At 35.7% G+C, this 20,139-nt stretch overlaps 1 protein-coding gene across 2 annotated transcripts in view; it reads right to left on the minus strand.

Moving 5' to 3' along the window:
• Positions 1 to 20,139, minus strand: part of KIAA0825 (KIAA0825 ortholog) — a 405,558-nt gene that overhangs the window by 32,024 nt on the left and 353,395 nt on the right. The gene's annotated exons all lie outside the window — the stretch shown is intronic.

Consider the following 20,139-nt stretch of genomic DNA (forward strand, 5'->3'; position numbering starts at 1 on the left):
AGAAGGATGACCATGTATTGGGTGCTATGTTATCCCTTCCATATATATTATCTAATTTAATCCTAAAACAACTATTCAGAGTAAATATTATTATCCCTATTTTTACAATTAAGGAAACTGGGACTTTTAAATGTACTTTGTACCAGGCCACACAGCTGTCCAGTGGCCAAGCTAGAATTTAAATTTCAGTTGGCTCATTCAAAACTCAGTGCTTTTCTTAGAATATGGGAATTAAGGAAGTTTTAGTTCTACAAAACTGTAATGACCCATTCTGTGAGTATCCTAAACTTGATGCAGTTTTATTTTTCAGCTTTGAACAATAGGATTCAGAAATACTTGCCTATCATTTCTATCATACTTAGTTTCGTTTGGTAGTCATTCATCTGTTGGACATTTACTAAGCCCAAGCACCCAGCTGAACACTTGGAACACAAGTATGCCTAGGACACAGTCCCTGGACTCAAGTTCCTTTGCCCTTTTCTTAGAAGAATTCTCATTCTGGAAAGCCAACCTACTTGCCATCCCATTTGTGGTTTCTTTACTTTCTCTTCTGCCTTTTAACAAATTCCCTAGCCACAAAAACATAACCTCATACTCCTTATACTAGAATATTTTATCTGCTTTCTGTTCTTAGTCTAAAAGGAAGGCTCATGTCTTCTCCAAGGTCAACAAAAATCTCCTATTGTTTATACATGAAAATATTTAAGAAAGTTAGGTACAGATTTTGTACTATTATCATGTAAGTTATATTAACGGGGAGTGAAATTGACTTTACAAACTACTTATATATGTACATATATACATGTACATATATATGCATATAGTCTTTAGAAAGTATTAGACTCTAAACGTTCAACTCAGAGGAAACTTAATCTTTACTATCTCTTTAAGTCATCATTTTATCTTAAGTTTGTACCTTCTGTATTTTGTCTATGAAGAATCTACAACTCAGAATGACTTCCAAAGCATCTGCTCAAAGTATTGGCATAGAAAAGGGATTAGGACTTAAAATTAGAAAACATGAGCTTCAGTCCTATCATTCACCATCAAGTCACTTAATCTTTCTGTATCTTCTCTAATCTGGAAAATGGAAATAATAACAGTAGTAGTAGCTACCTTATAACATTATTTGGAGGATCAAATGATATTATTAAATGAAGGGTTGCAGAGCACTATACAAATGTATTACAGATCCATAATCCCTTATCTGAAACCACTGAGGTCATTTTCAGAATTCAGACCTGTTTTTAGATTTTAAAAAGGTAATACAATACACATTCTTTTTATTAGGAAGCATTCCTAACAGGGTCTAGGGCAGTACCCTATAACCCAATATATTAATATATTTGCAGCAAAACATATAAACATTCATTTTAAGTGGGATAAATTAAGACTATAAACTTACAAAGACTTTCAGCTTAAGAGCTTTCTATAGTTCAGAATTGCAGATAAAGAATTGTGGGTCTCTGTTTTATCTGCATATAAGTTTAGGCCATTTAAAATTTTTAAAAAACTCTATGTAACTTTTAATGATTAGGATTGATTTCATTTAGTATAGTACAGATAATTCATACTTTCACTTTTATGGTTTTCTTTCCTTACTGGTATATCAATGCCAATATTTATTGACCTTCATAAAGTAGTGAATACTATTTACATTTGGAAGAAGAGAAGAGGTAAGAGGAGATCTTTCAGAACAATAAATGATAGTGATGTTCAGGTAAGCAAGGAATGAGTGACAACAAGTAAGTCAATCTGCAGGTGTTTATGTTATTTATGGGATATAAAATAAGAGAGAAAATGTATGTGAAAAGTACATTGTAAAGTTAGGAATACTATATACTATGTGCCCTGCATTGTACTTGACATTATGGGGAAACAAATTCAACATAGGATCTGGTCTCTGCCCTTGGGGACCGTACAATCCAGCACAGAGATAGAGCTAATGTGTAAAAATGAAGGGAGTTATTGAGAGCTAAGCATTCTCCATTCATTAGAAATTGGTATGGATAGAAGCTGACAGAAAAGGTTTTGTGAAGGAAGTAGTACTTGAAGGACACCTTCAGTTCCGATAGAGTAAAGATGATTGAGCAACAATGTCATATCAAGCAAAGACATGAGGGTAGGAACATGTGTTCCAGAGGCAGAAAAGGGCCAGTGTGTATAGAGCAACAAATGAATATTAAGTCATGTAGTATAGCCATTTGTGGAGGGATTTAAAAGCCTAGTGGGAGTAGTTTGGAATTGATGGGCCACGCAGTAGGAAATCCCTGCAAGTTCTTGTGCTAAGGAATGAAATCCTGAATTTGGACAAGCTTAGTTTGACAGTGAAATATAAAAGTGAATCATATTTGGGAAAGACTGGAAACAAAGAGGTTGTTGAAATAATCCATGCAGGCATGTAATAAGGATAAGACGGGTGTGAGGAAGGGGAGGGTTGGCCTGGCTAGAGAGTTGCTGAATAAGAAGAAGAAAAGGTAAATTTGAAATATCTGGTTAGAGGGCATGGAGACAAGCAATAAAGAAAACTGGCATTTTTCACCAATTCAGATTCAGACTGGCAAGCCAGTTGATGCAGTTAGGGACAGACAGTGGAAAGAGGAGTCTACTGGGGGTATGGGAGGGGAGGAGAAGAAGATGAAAAACAAAGAAAACTGAGATCAGAGAGTTATTTTTAAAAAGCAAATTACAGAACCTAAACTCCCTCATATTCTTCACTGATAATTTTGTCAGTGATGATTAATGTTCAGAAATGATGGTGACTCCAAGTCATCACAACATTCTCAATCATAAAAAAAAAAACCCACAAATCTAGCACAATGTACACCAAGATAATAAGACAGAACACTTTTATAACACATTTTATAAAGACTGTCACCAAGTGTTGAAACAAAAACCTGAAGAGTTACCCAGAGTTAACTTAGGGTTATTCAGAAAAATGCAAATTAACTAGAACATGCTATTCCAAAGCACGAATGAGATAGTCATAGAACCCTGGAATGGGAAGAGACTTTGAAGCATTGATTTTAATTTGCAAGTGTTCAGACCTCTCTAATTGATGAAGAGTTTATACCTAATTATCAGAAAACTCTTCCTTATATCATACTGATATCTCTTTAACTCATATCCATTAGTAAAAATCACACTCTGAAACAACTCAAAACAAGACCATCTCCTGTGGTAGGTAAGTGACTGCCTAGAGCCAGAGGTGGGAAATGTATTGAGAGCAAAGAGAACTTTTTAGGATGAGGGAACTCTTCTGTATCTTGATTGTAGAGGTACAAACTATTTAATTCAATTGACTTGTATGAAATTACCAAAATTCATTAAATTGTACACTTAGAATTTCAAACAAAGACTATCTTCCATATTAGGTAAGAGCCCTTCAAGTATTTGAAAACAAATATACTTTTCTTTATTAATTGTACTTATATATTTGGATATTTAAGATGCAAATACTTGATCCAGAATATGTTAGTTAATTTGCTCAGCATGGAATGACTAGCAGGACTTTTTTTTTTTTAAAGAAAACAATTACTAAAAAACTTAAATATAATAAATAGGAAACAAAATATAAAATAAGCAGATAATTTGATAGTTATTTGTATAACATCTCTTAGGTCACAATCAGTAATTTAAGAAGATTATCTTCAATAGATTGTCTGCTTCATTCCAAGGTCCTAGAAATGCTCAATTTTCTGTAATTTAGCATTAGTTTGGAAAATACAGTGTTGAAGATAAAAGACACTTTATGAAAGAGTGAATGGAAGCCCAAAAGAAGCAATAAATTGGGCATTTGTATAACCATAGTGGAAAGGCGCCATTTTGGTTAATATATTAACTTGCATTCAGTAGATGTTTCTGTCCCTACAACCTTTGACATTCTATTAGTAATATTAGTAGTTTCATATCAGGTTGATTAAATTGACCACTAAGGTGGGTGAGGTTGGTAGAAAGGCAGACAAAAGAACATACTTGTTAGTTGCCCTGAAAATTTTAAAAGTATCAAAATGACATTGACCTTTCCAATGAGCATGATTTATAATCACATTTAATTGCATGTTTCCCACCAATCACCTTCATTTCCATTATCCAGTAGTTATGTGGCATTATTACAATCTAAAAAACAAAGAAAGAAACAAAAATCACAGAATAACTGCTTTATGTTTGTATCTTTTGATACCGAAACCCAGAGCAGTGTTTTCATGATAAAGGAGACTGAATCACTTCTAAAACTTTTAGCCAGCTTTGGGCTTCCTTTGGCCTATTCTGAAAAAGAAAAGATCTAAGTAGTAAAATGACTAATACGTTTATTAGTCACTTGCAGACCTTTTGACTAAACATTATTTATAATTCTGTAGTTGAGGAAAAACTAGATGTACAAATCATTAAAGGTGAAAGGATACGGTATAGATAAAAGACCTCATTTGAACTATACCATTTGAATTCTTGAGAAACTCCACATGTAAAAATTATTTTAGGAATGCCCTTTATTGAAGTGTTACCTATATACAGTAATATTAATGAATTTTAAATGAACAGTTTAATGAATTTTGGCAGTTTCATACAATTAAATTGAATTAAATGGTTTGAACCACCACAATCAGAAAAAGAGGAGTTCCCTCATCCTAAAAAGTTTTCTCATGCCGCTTTGCTCTCAATAAAATTTCCCAACTCTGGCTCTAGGCAGTCACTTGATCCACTTTGTGTCATTATAGTTCTGCTTTTTCTAGAATTTCATATTATTGGAATCATATAGTACCTGGACTTTAGTTTTTAATTCTTACGCATAGCAAATTTTTGAGATTCATTCATGTTTTTGAGTTATTAATATTTTGTTCCTTTTTATTGCTGAGTAGTATTTCATTGTAGAGATATACCACAGTTTATCCATTTCACAGTTGATGGATATTTGGGTTGCCTCCCTTTTTGCTGTTATGAATAATGCCGCTATGAACATTTGCAACCATATCTTTGTGTGGACGTGTGTTTTTACCTCACTAGGAGTGAATTGCTGGGTACAGTGATAAATATAGGTTTAACCCAATGAAGTACTATCAGACTGTTTTCCAAAGCAGCCGTACCATTTTTCATTCCTAACAGCAATGTATGGAAGTTCCAGTTGATTTACAGTGTTGGGTTAGTTTTAGGTATACAGCAAAATGATTCAGTTATACATAAATATGTCTATTCTTTTTCAGATTCTTTTCCCTTATAGGTTATTATAAAATATTGAGTATAGTTCCCTGTGCTATACAGTAGGTCCTAGTTGGTTATCTATAATAGTTTATATATAGTAGTGTGTATATGTTAATCCCAAGCTCCTAATTTATCCCTCCCTGACCTTTCCCCTTTGGTAACCATAAGTTTGTTTTCTATGTCTGTGGATCTATTTCTGTTTTGTAAATAAGTTCATTTATATCATTATTATTTTTTTTTTAGATTCCACATATAAGTGATATCATGTGATATTTGTCTTTATTTGTCTTTTGCTGTCTGGCTTACTTCACTTAGTATGAAAATTCTATGTCCATCCATGTTGTTGCAAATGGCATTATTTCATTCTTTTTTATGGCTGAGTAATATTCCATTATATACACACACACACACACACACACACACACACACACACACACACACACACCACACCTTCTTTATCCATTCACATGTCGATGGTCACTTAGGTTGCTTCCATGTCTTGGTTATTGTAAATAGTGCTGCTATGAACATTAGGGTGTGTGTATCTTTCCAAATTAAAGCTTTTTGTCTTTTCTGGATATATGCCCAGGAGTGGGATCCCCCGATCATATAATTCTAATTTTAGTTTTTTAAGGAACCTCCATACTGTTCTCCATAGTGGCTGTACCAATTTACATTCTTACCAATGGTGTAGGTTGGTTCCTTTTTCTCCACACCCTCCACACCTTTTTCATGATGGCTATTCTGACTGGTGTGAGGTGATACCTCACTGTAGTTTTGATTTGCATTTCTCTAACAATTAGTGATGTTGAGCATCTTTTCATGTACCTGTTGGCCATCTATATGTCTTTTTTGGAGAAATGTCTATTTAGATCTTCTGCTCATTTTTTGACTAGATTGTTTGTTTGTTTGTTTGTTTATATTGAGCTGTATGAACTATTTGTATGTTTTGGAAATTAAGCCCTTCTTGGTGGCGTCATTTGCAAATAGTTTCTCCCAGTCCATAGGTTGTCTTTTAGTTTTGTTTATGCAAGAAGAAGTAAAACTGTCACTGTTAGCAGATGACATGAGACTATATATAGAAAATCCTAAAGACACTACCAGAAAACTAATAGAGCTCATCAATGAATTCAGTAAAGTTGCAGGATACAAAAGTAATACACAGAAATCTGTTGCATTTCTACTAACAGCAAAAGATCAGAAAGAGAAATTAAGGAAACAATCCCATTAATCATCACATCAAAAAGAATAAAAATATCTAGGAATAAACCTATTTAAGGAGTCAAAAGACCTGTACTCCAAAAACTATAACATGCTGATGAAGAAATTGAAGATGACACAAACACATGGAAAGATATACCGTGTTCTTGGATTGGAAAAATCAATATTGTCAAAATGACTATACTACCCAAGGAAATATACAGATTCAGTGCAATCCTTGTCAAACTACCAATGCCATTTTTCACAGAAGAGAGCAAAAATTTTGAAAATCCGTATTGAAATACAAAAGACCCTGAATAGCCAAAGCAACCTTGAGAGAGAAAAATGGAGCTGTAGGAATTAAGCTCTCTGACTTCAGACTATACTACAAAGCTACAGTAATCAAAACAGTATGTTACTGGCACAAAAACAGACATATAGATCAATAGAACATGATAGAAAGCCCAGAAATAAACTCACACACCTATGGTCAATTAACCTACGACAAAGGAGGCAAGAATAAACAATGGAGAAAAGACAATCTCTTCAGTAAGTGGTGCTGGGAAAACTGGAGAGCTACATGTAAAAGAATGAAATTAGAACATTCTCTAACTCCATACACAAAAGTAAATTCAAAATGGATTAAAGACCTAAATGTAAGACTGGATACTATAAAACTCTTAGAGGAAAACATAGGCAGAATACTCTTTGATATAAATTGCAGCAATATCTTTTTGGATCCACCTTTTACAGTAATGAAAATAAAAACAAAAATAAACCAATGGGGCCTAATTAGTCTTAAAAGCTTTTGCACAGCAAAGGAAACCATAAACAAAATGAAAAGACAACCCACAGAATGGGAGAAAATATTTGCAAACGAAGTGACTGACAAGGGATTAATCTCCAAAATATACAAACAGCTCGTGTAGCTCAATATCAAACAAAAAACAACCCAATCAAAAAAATACGTAGAAGATCTAAATAGACATTTCTCCAGAGAAGATATACAGATGGCCAAAAAGCACGAGAAAAGATGCTCAACATCGCTAATTATTAGAGAAATGCAAATCAAAACTACAATGAGGTATCACCTCACATTGGTCAGAATGGCCATCATCAAAAAGTCTACAAACAATAAACGCTGGAGAGGGTGTGGAGAAAAGGGAACCCACCTACACTTTCGGTGGGAATGTAAATTGATACAACCACTATGGAGAACAGTATGGAGATTCCTTAAAAAACTAAGACTAGAACTACCATATGACCCTGCAATCCCATGCCTGGGCATATATCTGGAGAAAACCATAATTTGAAAAGACACATGCACACCAGTGTTCATTGCAGCACTATTTACAATAGCCAAGACATGGAAGCAACCTAACTGTCCAATGACAAAGGAATGGATAAAGAAGATGTGGTACATGTATACAATGGAATATTACTCAGCCATAAAAAAAAGAATGAAATTATGCCATTTGCAGCAACACGGATGGACCTAGACATTATCACACTAAATGAAGTAAGTCAGAAAGAGAAAGACAAATATCATATGATATCACTTATATGTGGAATCTCAAAAAAATTATACAAATGAACTTATTTACAAAACAGAAACAGACTCACAGACTTGGAAAGCAAACTTATGGTTACCAAAGGGGAAATGTGGGGGGGACATAAATTAGGAGTTTGGGATTAACATATACACACTACTATATATAAAACAGATAATCAACAAGGACCTACTGTATAGCACAGGGAGCTCTAGTCAATATTCTGTTATTATCCTATATGGGAAAAGAATCTGCAAAAGAATGGATATATGTACACGTATAACTGAATCACTTTGCTGTACACCTTTGTCTTTTTCTTACTGAGTTGTAAGAGTTCTTTATGTATTCTAGATTCAAGCTCTTTGTCAGAAATATTCTGTGAAAATTTCCCTCCAACCTTGGCATGGATTTCTGTTTTCTTAACTTTGTCTTTTGGAAGACAAAATTTTTAATCTCGATGAGAATCCATTTTAAACTTTTTTCTTCTTTTACAGTTCGTGCTTTTTATGTCCTATTTAATTTTTGTCCAACGTTTTACCTAATCTGGTATCTCAAATATTATCTCTCCTGTATTTTTCTTTAGAAGTTTAATAGTTTAGCTTCTCATATTTAAGCCTAGTACTAATTTTGAGCTAATCTTTGTGGAAGTTTTGAGGTAAGGATCAAGGCTAATATTTTTCCCCACACAGATATCCAACTATTCTAGTACTATTTGTTGAAAAGACTGTTTTTTTTCTCTATTGAGAAAAAATAAATAAATTGATCATGTAATTGTGAATTATTTTAAATAGAGGTTTTAAAAATTTTCATTGTCAAGTGTTTGTTGCTAGTTTATAAAAATGCCAGTTTTTATTTCTACCTTGTATCCTGCAAATTTTCTAAATTTATTCATTAGATTTATTTATTATTTTTTTGAAGTATAGTTGGATTTACAATATTGTGTTAGTTAAAGGTGTACAGCAAAGTGATTCAGTTATATACATGTATATATTCTTTTTCAGGTTCTTTTCCATTATAAGATTTAATAGCTATTTTGTGGATCCCTTAGGGTTTTCTAGATTTATATCATGTCATCTGCAATTACGGACACTTTACTTTTACCTTTTCCATTTGCACGCATTTTATTTCGTTTGCTTGTTTTATTGCACTGGCTAGGATCTTCAGTAAATGTTAAATAAAAGACATCATTGCCTTGTTGCTGATCTCTGAGTATTATGTTAGCAGTAGGTTTTTCACAGGAGCCGTTAATCAAGTTGAGTAAGTTCACTTTTGTTCCTAGTTTGCTCAGTTTTTTTTTTATCATGAAATGGTTTTGTCACATGTTTTTCTACATCTATTGCAATGACCATATGGTGTTTCTCCTATACTCTTTTGATATGTAAACTGCATTGATTGATTTTCAAGCACATGTAAATAATCTGACCTAAAAATAGAACATACGAAGGCTAGAACATAATAATGTCATTAAAAATGGAAAATAAAAATGTGTCCTAATATTACTTATTTAATATAACTTTTTTTTAATCAGCCAAAAAATATCAAATGTAATTTATCTGACTTAATATAGGTTGGATTGGGACCAACTCAAAGGGAAGAAAGTATCTAATGTTTTCCTTTCTTTTCTAATTTAAAACTTTTTATGTTTATTGAAAGTGCTCATATCTAGTTGTTTTGACAGTGCATTAAAAAGTTGACAACTCCATATTGCACTTCATTTAAAAAAACTGCAAGTCATTTGCCTAAAAATCACATTTTTTTCTATAGAAAAAGAGCTTGTCTTTAGGTAACTTATTTGTACCTGATTATGTAGGAAAATTGAATCCCCAGCTAAAAGTTTTAGCAATGATTCAGTTTCCTTTACAGTAAAAACAAAAATATTTCTGTGATTAAATTTAACTGTGGTATTGGGCTACTGCCTGATGCTTTTGATTCCATGAAAGTTTAATTTCATTCTAGAGAGAAAACACTTGGGTGATTAGGGACAGTAATAAGTACCCATTCCCACAAAAACTGAACATAAAATGAAACAATTCATCATACAAAAAATAGCCTCCATAAAAATACAGTTTCCTGAAAGGTAAATTATAAAAGTATGCATTTAGCCAATCATTTTAAATACCATAATTATACAGGCTGCTCATCAAAAGACTTTTAAGACTCATTAAAATCATAAAACAATTCTAATTAAATCCATATTTAAATTAAGTTTCTATAACTAACCTACAGGGTACTTTAAATCAAACAAAAAAAAAGTTGTATAAAAGATCCAATTAATTGTAAGTTTTTGTAAGAATTAAAGCCTAATTACTCTATGATTAAGTTTCTCCCAAATGTAATCATCAATGGCTCTATTCAGAAGATTTAGCCTTCTGTACCCCAGATGCCAGTGGAGGGCCACGGCCTGTCTTTGACACCAGCAAATCTATTTGTCTGAAACCAGCATGACTGTGGAAACTTTACCTCCACCCCCACTGGGGATCCAAGCAGTGAGAACAAACAAAGCTGCATATTTTATACAGATAAATGTCTCCCTATCAGCAGAGGTCCCTGTCTGATTAAATGGATTCATGTTCATCAGCAAATTTTAAAAAATCCATCTTCAGAGCAGGTTTTGAAAACAATGGTCATTTCAAAGCTTCCCAAGTCAATGGGAAAAGATGCACAAGAAAAGAATAAGATTTGCAGCTTACAGAAAAAGAGAACTAGGCCTTCTAAGCAGACAGCACTAAAGCATTTCCTTCTAACCCTATGCAACTCTTCTTTCTTACTCAGCTACTTGAAATGTTTTTCATTTTTATTAGCCCAACTTCCCACGGGAAAGAAAATTAAAAAAAGCTCTGTGACATCGCTGCCTCTTGTGTGTTCTCTGAAACTAATTAACCCTATGAAGTTATTAGGGCAGCATCATTTTTTCTATGACATCACACAAGGTGAAGGTCACTTCTATAATAATCTTGGCTTCATTCATGTGGTGCATACCCCACAAAATATAATTTATTGTAATTTCCCCAGTGCCCTGATAGCCAAGTGATTAGTTATGGTACATAAAAAGTTCAGATGTATAACATATGATTTATAGCCTCTCTTTCTGATAATCTAATTTTCTTTTATGGTAAAATGAAATTTACTATTTATGTTTTATAGATTGTTATTTTGAGGAAATGACTATTTAAAGTACCTTCATATGGACACTTGCTGATTGCACAGTATCTGGAAGCAGAAGCATCCAAATGGTTGGGATATAAAGGCAGTTTTTTAATCCAGCTGACAAGAACCTTTTCTGAACTACCTGTCTGTGCTGGTGGCAGAATGTTTGTCTGGTGACAGGTTAAGTTAGGCCAGAGCTACCTGCCATCCACTTCAACAGACATCAGGGTAAGAAATGGTGGCTCTGGGCAGATGGAGCTGATGAGTTCAGGATCCAGCTACAGCAAGATTTCCTTCCCTTCAAGTGCACTGTCCCTGACTTGAAAAGTCCCTAGCTCTTTGCCATAAAAACCTCTTTCCAGACTTTTTAGTTGTGGAATTGACTTTCCTGCATGTCTCTGCTTTTAGAGAAGGGACCTTTTAGAGCTTTGACCCTTAAATCGCTTCTCCTCTACTCATTACTATATTATCTTCAATTTCATTGTGCTTAAATTGTGTTATATTAATGCTAAGTTTAGGTGTTAATACTGAAAAAGGTTTCTATTCTAAGAGAAAGCTCCCTCCCCCACCCCCAGTTGATTTGAGAGGCTCATATGAAGGGTGAAATCAGCACACATAGTCACTACAGAAAAGGGTAGACTGGAGAGGAAATGTGAGCAGGCTTAGGTAGGTGAGACAAAGGGTGGTCCATTCATCTGGCTCCTGACTGTGAAGAGGTAAGGACGTGAAAAAAGCTGTATCTACCATGGTGACTTGCCAGGCCCAGGGAGAGGTGGTGGCTTTCTTTGCCTGTATCAGGTGTAAAATGGAACAGCACCTGTGATCCCTGGTGATAAGGATGCTGGATTGGTAAGCCACACAGCTAATAATAATGTCTGTTAATTATTAAGTACTTAACACTTTACAGGTACTGATTCTTTCAATCATCACAATTATAAAGCAGTTAGTATTGTACCCACATTTTATAGCTGAAGAAACTGAGGCCCAGAGAACTTAAATCATTTGTCTAAAGTAACACAGCTAGTATACGGCAGAGCTGGCTCTAGTAACTCTTAAACATTATGCATACTGCTCTTTCAATTCTTTGTATTCTGTACTTGTTTAATAGCAAATACTTATGTTGCACTTAAAATGTGCCAGGCGCTCAACTAAGAGCTTTAAACAAATGTGCCAGGCACTCAACTAAGAGCTTTAAACATATTAAATCTACTTGGTTCTCACACAACCCTATGAAATATGTACTGTTATTATTCCCATTTTTTTTCAGACTAGAAAACCAACACACAGAGAGATTGAGTAACTTGCAAAGGTTATGAAGCTACTAAATGGGAGAGGCTGGATCTGAACCAAGGGAGTCTGGTTCTGGAGAGTCCATGCTCTGGACTGCCTCCTGTGTATTTTCTTCCGTTGTTTCTTAGTACTTTGTAAAGACTCTTAAAGCTTTAGCCTGTCCCAATTGTTCTAAGGGAGAATTAAAAGAGGTCGTTTTGGGCCAAAGCACTAGAAAAGGTGTTGTCTGGGTCTAGGGGTAGGGGTATGGAAGCAGGAGTCAGGGAGGAGCAGAAAGGTGATCATCTGCACAAGCGAATCCAAAGGAAAGGCAAAACCAACAGAGGCAGAACAGCTGGTCAGTGTCCCTCCCCAGACAATGGTTCTCCTTCAGGGCTCCCTTTGGATATCCTGGTTCCATCCATCTAAGGAAGGAAGCAGCTGTTCATAGACCATCTCCTCTCCTTGCCCTCCCCAGGCTTCTAGCTACCCCCTCTTGCTGAATGTGTTCTCCACACCACTATTCTAGCTTTTCTCCTAAAATTCTAACCACCCCTCTTGGTGGTTTTATTTTTGACTGAGCTTCTTCTGCTTTCTCCTCTGTAACTGGATTGTATCCTGTACAAATTCAGTCCTTGGTCTGCGCTCTCTCCTGTCACTGAGAGCTCACTGGGTTTAAGTATTGCTATGAGGTGAAGTCCTGCAAATCTATAGCTTCTTCAGAATGCCTTGACCCCATCTCCAGTAATATGAGGTATATTCTTACTTAGATATCATGTTACCTCAAATCTTAAAAATCCAAACTGGGGCTTCCCTGGTGGCGCAGTGGTTGGGAATCTGCCTGCTAATGCGGCGGACATGGGTTCGAGCCCTGGTCTGGGAGGATCCCGCGTGCCGCGGAGCAGCTGGGCCCGTGAGCCACGGTTGCTGAGCCTGCGCGTCTGGAGCCTGTGCTCCGCAACAGGAGAGGCCGCGATGGTGAGAGGCCCGCGCACCGCGATGAGGAGTGGCCCCCGCTTGCCGCAACTAGAGGAAGCCCTCGCACAGAAACGAAGACCCAACACAGCCCAAAAAATTAATTAATTAATTAATAATAATTAAAGGTGCTAATAATTAAAAAAAAAAAAAATCCAAACTGAAGTGAATTGTCTCTCTCCAAACCAGTCTCCTGCCATCCTCTCCTGTCACTGTCAGGCCGTGGAGGGATAACCTGCTGGAGCAGACTGGCCTCATCTCTCTTGCCTCCTGACATGGTGTTGCTCATCTTGCCTCTGTTTCTTGTTCTTTTTCTTTCACCTAGCAAGATTTCATTTTCTCACTCCCTGCTGTAGACTGAATATTTGCATCCCCCCCAAATTCATACGTTGAAACCTAATCCCCAATGTGATGATATTTGGAGGTGGGTCCTTGGAGAGGCAATCAGGTCCTAAGGGTGGAGCCCTCATGAATGGGATTAGTGCCCTTATAGAAGAGACCCCAGAGAACTCCCTTGTACTTTCCACTGTGTGAGGGCACAGTGAGAAGACAGCTACCTGTGAACCAGGAAGTGGGCTCCCACCAGACACCAAATCTGCTGGTGTCATGATCTCAGACTCCTCAGCCTCCAAAACTGTGAGAAATAAACGTTTGTTGTTTATTAGCCATCCAGTTTATGGTATTTTGTTATAGCAGCCCTAATGGACGACGTAAGACACTTCCTTAATCCTCCCCATATTTCTAGACCTTATTACGTTTCTACAAATCTTCCCTGATTATCTCAGGTCTTAGTGACTCTCAGCTCCTTCATGTTGAATGTCTATACCCCAAAATGTAACATTTAATCAATTCTGTCTTGCATTTTTTTGCTGTGTATTCATCTGGGTCCTAAGCTAATCTTAGCTGAGTATATGTTATATGTCAGGCACTCGAGTACTGTCTGTACCCCATCATTCCATCAAATCCTCATGGTAACTCTGTGGGGTCTCATTATATTCTCCAGATTAGACATAAAAATACTGAAATTAAGAGAGATGAAGTGACTTACTCAAAGTCATCGGGCAAAATGGCAGAGGTAAAATTCATACCCCTTTCTGTCTGAGGACTAATCAATAATCTTTCCACTCTATGTTGACTAAATCCAATTTCTTTAAACTAATTTTCTAAATTCCTGAGTTTGATTTCTTTTCCCTATGAAAGAATCTGGGTTTTAATCTGGAGCATATGTATAACTATTATTTTAAATCCTATTATGAACAAAATAAGGCATAAATAAGTGAATATATAAATAAAGCATCAATGACTTCTATTAAAAATCCAATAAATTCTAATATAGATTTTTAATTGACAATTTCATATTATCAAAATAGAACACAAAAGATATTACCAAAAATTTTAAAAATTAATTTTATCCAAATTCAATTAATTTTATCCAAATTCCAAAGTAATTTTATCCATTCATGATAAAAACTCTTACCAAAGTGGATATAGAGAGAATATACCTCAACTTAATAAAAGCTATTTATGCCAAACAACAGCCAATATAATACTCAATGGTGACAGCTGAAAGCCTTCCCACTAAAATCTGGAAGAAGACAAGGATGCCCACTCACCACTTCTGTTCCACATAGTATTGGAAGTCCTAGACACAGCAATCAGATGAGAAAAAGAAATAAAAGGTATCCAAATTGGAAGGGAAGAGGTAAAATTGTCACTATATGTCAATTATATGAAGTTGACATGATACGATATATAGGAAACCCTAAAGACTCCACACAAAAACTACTAGAACTGATAAACGAATTCAGCAAGGTAACAGGATACAAGATTAACATACAGAAATCGGTTACATTTCTTTTTGCTAACAATGAAATATCAGAAAGAGATTATAAAAACAAAACAAAACAGTCCCTTTTAAAATTGCACCAAAGGAAAAAAAACACTTAGGAATAAACCTGACCAAGGAGGTGAAAGATTTATATGCCGAGAGCTAAAACATTAATAAAGGAAATTGCAGATGATACAAACAAATGGAAAGATATCCCATGATCTTGGGTTGGAAGAATTAGTATTGTTAAAATGGCCATACTGCCCAAAGCAATCTACAGATTTAATGCTATCCTTATCAAATTACTCATGACATTTTTCACAGAATTAGAAAAAATAATCCTGAAATTTATATGGAATCATAAAGGACCCAGAATTGCCAAAGCAATCCTGAGGAAAAAGAACAAAGCAGGAGGCATAACCCTCCCAGACTTCAGACAATACTACAAAGCTACAGGAATCAAAACAGCATGGTTCTGGCACAAAAACAGACGTATGGATCAATGGTACAGAATAGAGAGCCCAGAAATAAACTCACACACCTACAGTCAGTTAATCTTCAACGAAGGAGGCAAGAATATACATTGGGAAAAAGACTCTTCAGCAAGGGGTGTTGGGAAAGGTGGACAGCTGCATGTAAATCAATGAATTTAGAATACACCCTCACACCATACACAAAAATAAACTCAAAATGGCTTAAAGACTTAAATATAAGACATGACACCATAAAACTCCTACTAGACGAGAACACGAGCAAAACATTTTCTGACATAAATCGTACCAATGTTTTCTTAGGTCAGTCTCCCAAGGCAATAGAAATAAAAGCAAAAATAAACAAATGGGGCTTAATCAAACTTACAAGCTTTTGTACAGCAAAGGAAACCATAAAGAAAATAAAAAGACAACCTATGGACTGGGAAAAAATATTTGCAAACAATGTGACCGACAAGGGCTTAGTTCCCAAAATATATAAACAGCTCATATAACCCAACGACAACAAAAAACAAACAAAAAAACACAACCCAATCCAGAAATGGGCAGAAGACCTAAACAGACATTTCTCCAAAGAAGACCTACAGATGGCCAACAGGCACATGAAAAGATGCTCAACATTGCTAATTATTAGAGAAATGCAAATCAAAACTACAGTGAGGTACCACCTCACACTGGTCAGAATGGCCATCATTAAAAAATCTACAAATAACAAATGCTGGAGAGGGTGTGGAGAAAACGGAGCCTTCCTACACTGTAGGTGGGAATGTAAATTGGTGCAGCCACTATGGACAGCAGTGTGGAGGTTCTTCAAAAAACTAAAAATAGAGTTGCCATATGATCCAGCAATCCCACTCCTGGGCATATACCCAGACAAAACTATAATTCTAAAAGATACATGCACCCCTATGTTCATAGCAGTACTATTCACAATAGCCAAGACATGGAAACAACCTAAATATCCACCAACAGATGAATGAATAAAGAAGATGTGTTACATATATACAATGGAATACTACTCAGCCATAAAAAAGAATGAAATAATGCCATTTAAAGCAATGTGGATGAACCTAGAGATTATCATACTAAGTGAAGTAAGTCTGAAAGAGAAAGACAAATACCATATGATATCACTTACATGTGGAATCTAAAATATGACACAAATGAACTTATCTACGAAACAGAAACAGACTCACAGATATAGAGAACAGACTTGTGGTTGCCACGGGGGTGGGGAAGGGATGGATTGGGAGTTTGGGATTGGCAGATGCAAAAGGTCCTACTGTATAGCACAGGGAACTATATTCAACATCCTGTGCTAAACCATAATGGAAAAGAATATGAAAAAGAATGTATGTATGTATGTATGTATGTATGTATCTATCTATCTATCTATCTATCTATCTATCTATCTATCTATCTATCTATAACTGAATCACTTTGCTATATAGCAGAAATTAAAACAACATTGTAAATCAACTATACTTCAATAAAATAAAATTTTAAAAAATTAATTTTATTCAATTTGAAATATTTGAGAATCAACAATAAAGTCACATATATCCTACAGTCATGTGTAATTCAAAGTTGTATAAAATAGATATTTAAAAGTCAGAATAGTATTTATAGAACCTCAGACAAATTTAGTTATCAGTCATAGTGATCAATTCATAGCTCTCTTTGTCAAGTCTTTTCTTCAACAGGATATGGCTGCATTAGTACCTAGTGGTTTTACTGATGGATAAATGACAGTGGTGGAAGATGCTGTCAGAAATCTGTCCATAGGGCCCTCAGAGCCTCTTACATTCTCTGTGCTCTACATCCAGACCATTAATAGCCAGCACCTGCATCTTTATAGGAGATGCCAGAATCTACTCTGCCAGTATGCAACAGTTCAAATAAAACAGAACTAGCACTTAAACTCATGACCACTGACTTGAGAACTGGATGAAATTACACCTCTCACTCTACTGTTTACCAAACCAAACCAACCCACAAAGAGAAAAAAATTCCAACACCAGTACAACTATTATCTCCTACTCCTATTCCTTGTCTTTCTGCACCCTTTTATAGAAACTCTGCTTCTCCTTGATTTGTTCTCCTCTGCTGTATTCCCCACTTAAAGAGCACGTCTCCATCATTCCTCAGAGCTGCTATTTCCCCAGAAATGTAGAATTTGAACATACATATCAGGACCGTAAGTGATTAATTTCCTCGAATTTTTAGAGAGTTTTTTTTAAATTATTAAACTATAGTAGCATTTGCACAAAAAGAGTTTTGTGGAAGCATGATAATTTAAAATAAAAAGTGAAGCTTCTTTGGCTGAAGTAGAGAAAGCAGGTCACTGTAAGGGCGACCCCCAGAGTCTTTGGCCGGTGGTGCAAGGACAGACAAAGCAGCAGCCATCAGGGAAGGTGCTTTTCTTTAGTAAAGTACGTTAGGGCTCACAGCCGTGTCCTTAGCATTGCCAGGAGTAGGCTAGCATCTACAGAGCTGCTGAACGCTGAAAAGCTACTGCTTCTTGCTTCTCTTGCAACTAAAATATGAATGTAAGGATTGTAGAAATGAGGAAAGATGGGGGTGGGGTGGGGTGAAGAGAAACATCACGAGGGTAGTATGAGTAGTGGATTAGGTGGCCTGGCCTGTCATGCTACATTTGAGGTACATGAATACAGGCAGAGAGAGGACACATTTCTGTGTATTGTTTACATGTGCTAGGCTGAAGAAATGAACACTACTGTGTTTAAGAGAGAAATTATGCCAGCAGTGTGGCTTAGGTGTTGACCTCTGCCAATGTCAGGGACCTGGCTAGAGACAGGAGGAACAAGCTATTAAGATCTGCAGTGCTTTTTCCTCTGCCCGCAGAGGCTTCTGCACAAGAAAATACAACAAAGCAGATGCCAAGAACTGGGGAGAGAAGTGTGGGATCCCAAATAGACTTGTAAATATGACATGAGTTGGTGCCATTTTATCTATCACTATTGCAACCTAGTGACCCAGGGTAATTGTGGGAAAGAGCCTCAGCACTGTCAATTAGTTATGATTTCACCTGAAGCACTGCTGCAAACTTCACTGCAGTTTTTGTTTGTGAACTCAGTAAAATTAACCAATATGGAACAATGTTCCAGCTCACTTAACTAGTCACAAATCGTCCTGGATATGATAACTCCTGCCTAACAGGGTCTGTTGCTCTTGATTGCTCTGTCTCAGAGCCTTTTGTTCTGAGATGGTGGTCTTAAATTCAGAGTGTCATGGGTGGCATTTCAGCATCATTTCTAAGATGCTGGTACCACGGTTCTGTTTTCTTAGAACTGTCCCCCTATATGTCCTCAGGTGAACAGACGTCCTAGTTTTAATGATGGTGTCCATGTGTACACACAGAAACATGTAAAGGGTTCATTATTCCTAACAGAAGTACAGAAACTTAGAGAAATAAAGCACTACCTGTCATTTTCGTGATCAACAATTGCAATAGAGTGCATAAATGCTTCAGTTTACAGAAGTAGCTAGACCTTCCTGAACCCTCCCAGTGATTAATTAGAAAGCCTGTCTTACAGATTTTTCTCTCAGGTGTAGTAACCTTGTAGCCCTTACCATTAAGAACTTATAAATAAATGCTTGGTTAAGCATAAACAGGGTGATAGGCAGTGAAAGAGTGATGATCTCGGTTTTTATGCAATATGCTCACTCTGTCATTTTACCTTGGAGGACAAAATAATATACAAAACTGAAAGCTGCAAAAGCAACTATAGTAAGCAATTTGTTATTATCCACTTAAAAAGTATTACTAGTCCTCACTGTGAATGATCATCTTTGTGATTAATTTTAGTCAATAAAAATTTACTAAATCAGATGTTTAAATTTACTCTATAAAAAGAAGTAAACTAGATCACAAAGCAAGTACTCAACAATCAACAGAAGCCTGCCCATTTAGCAGATACTTGATTTGCACAAATTGTTTAAGTTACCCAACATATTAAATACAGCTCTTCATCTCCTCCCCATATATTTTATGTTAATTAACCTAGGTAACTGCTGATTCCTTCCATTATCCTATCTTTTTAAATGAACTTTAAGAAATAATATGTCAAGCTGGGAGCTTTAACAATCACGAAATGATATCATAATCTTCAAAATTTTAGCTTCTATTATGAAAATGGTAATAAAAAGTGAAGTTAACCCCATTACAACTATGCAATCAGAATCCCATAAACATGATAGTATATTAAGAAAAAAAACAAAGATCAAACTGGCCGATTATAAACAATACATTTGGATAATTAGCTAAATTTGTGAACAACTTAATTGATTCATCTTAAAAGGATCTTTAAAGCAGTAACAAATTATTTTCCAAAATCTAGGCCACAGTGTGTGAGTCCAATCTTTCACTTTTGTTACTGGAGCAATGTGGTTTACGCAAATATGACAGATTTGTACTTCTCTGATAATTGCCAGTTTAGTCGAGGATTTCCTTTAAACC

This window comes from Balaenoptera musculus, chromosome 3, assembly GCF_009873245.2.
Source record: "Balaenoptera musculus isolate JJ_BM4_2016_0621 chromosome 3, mBalMus1.pri.v3, whole genome shotgun sequence".
In the NCBI taxonomy this organism is placed as follows: Eukaryota; Metazoa; Chordata; class Mammalia; order Artiodactyla; family Balaenopteridae; genus Balaenoptera; species Balaenoptera musculus.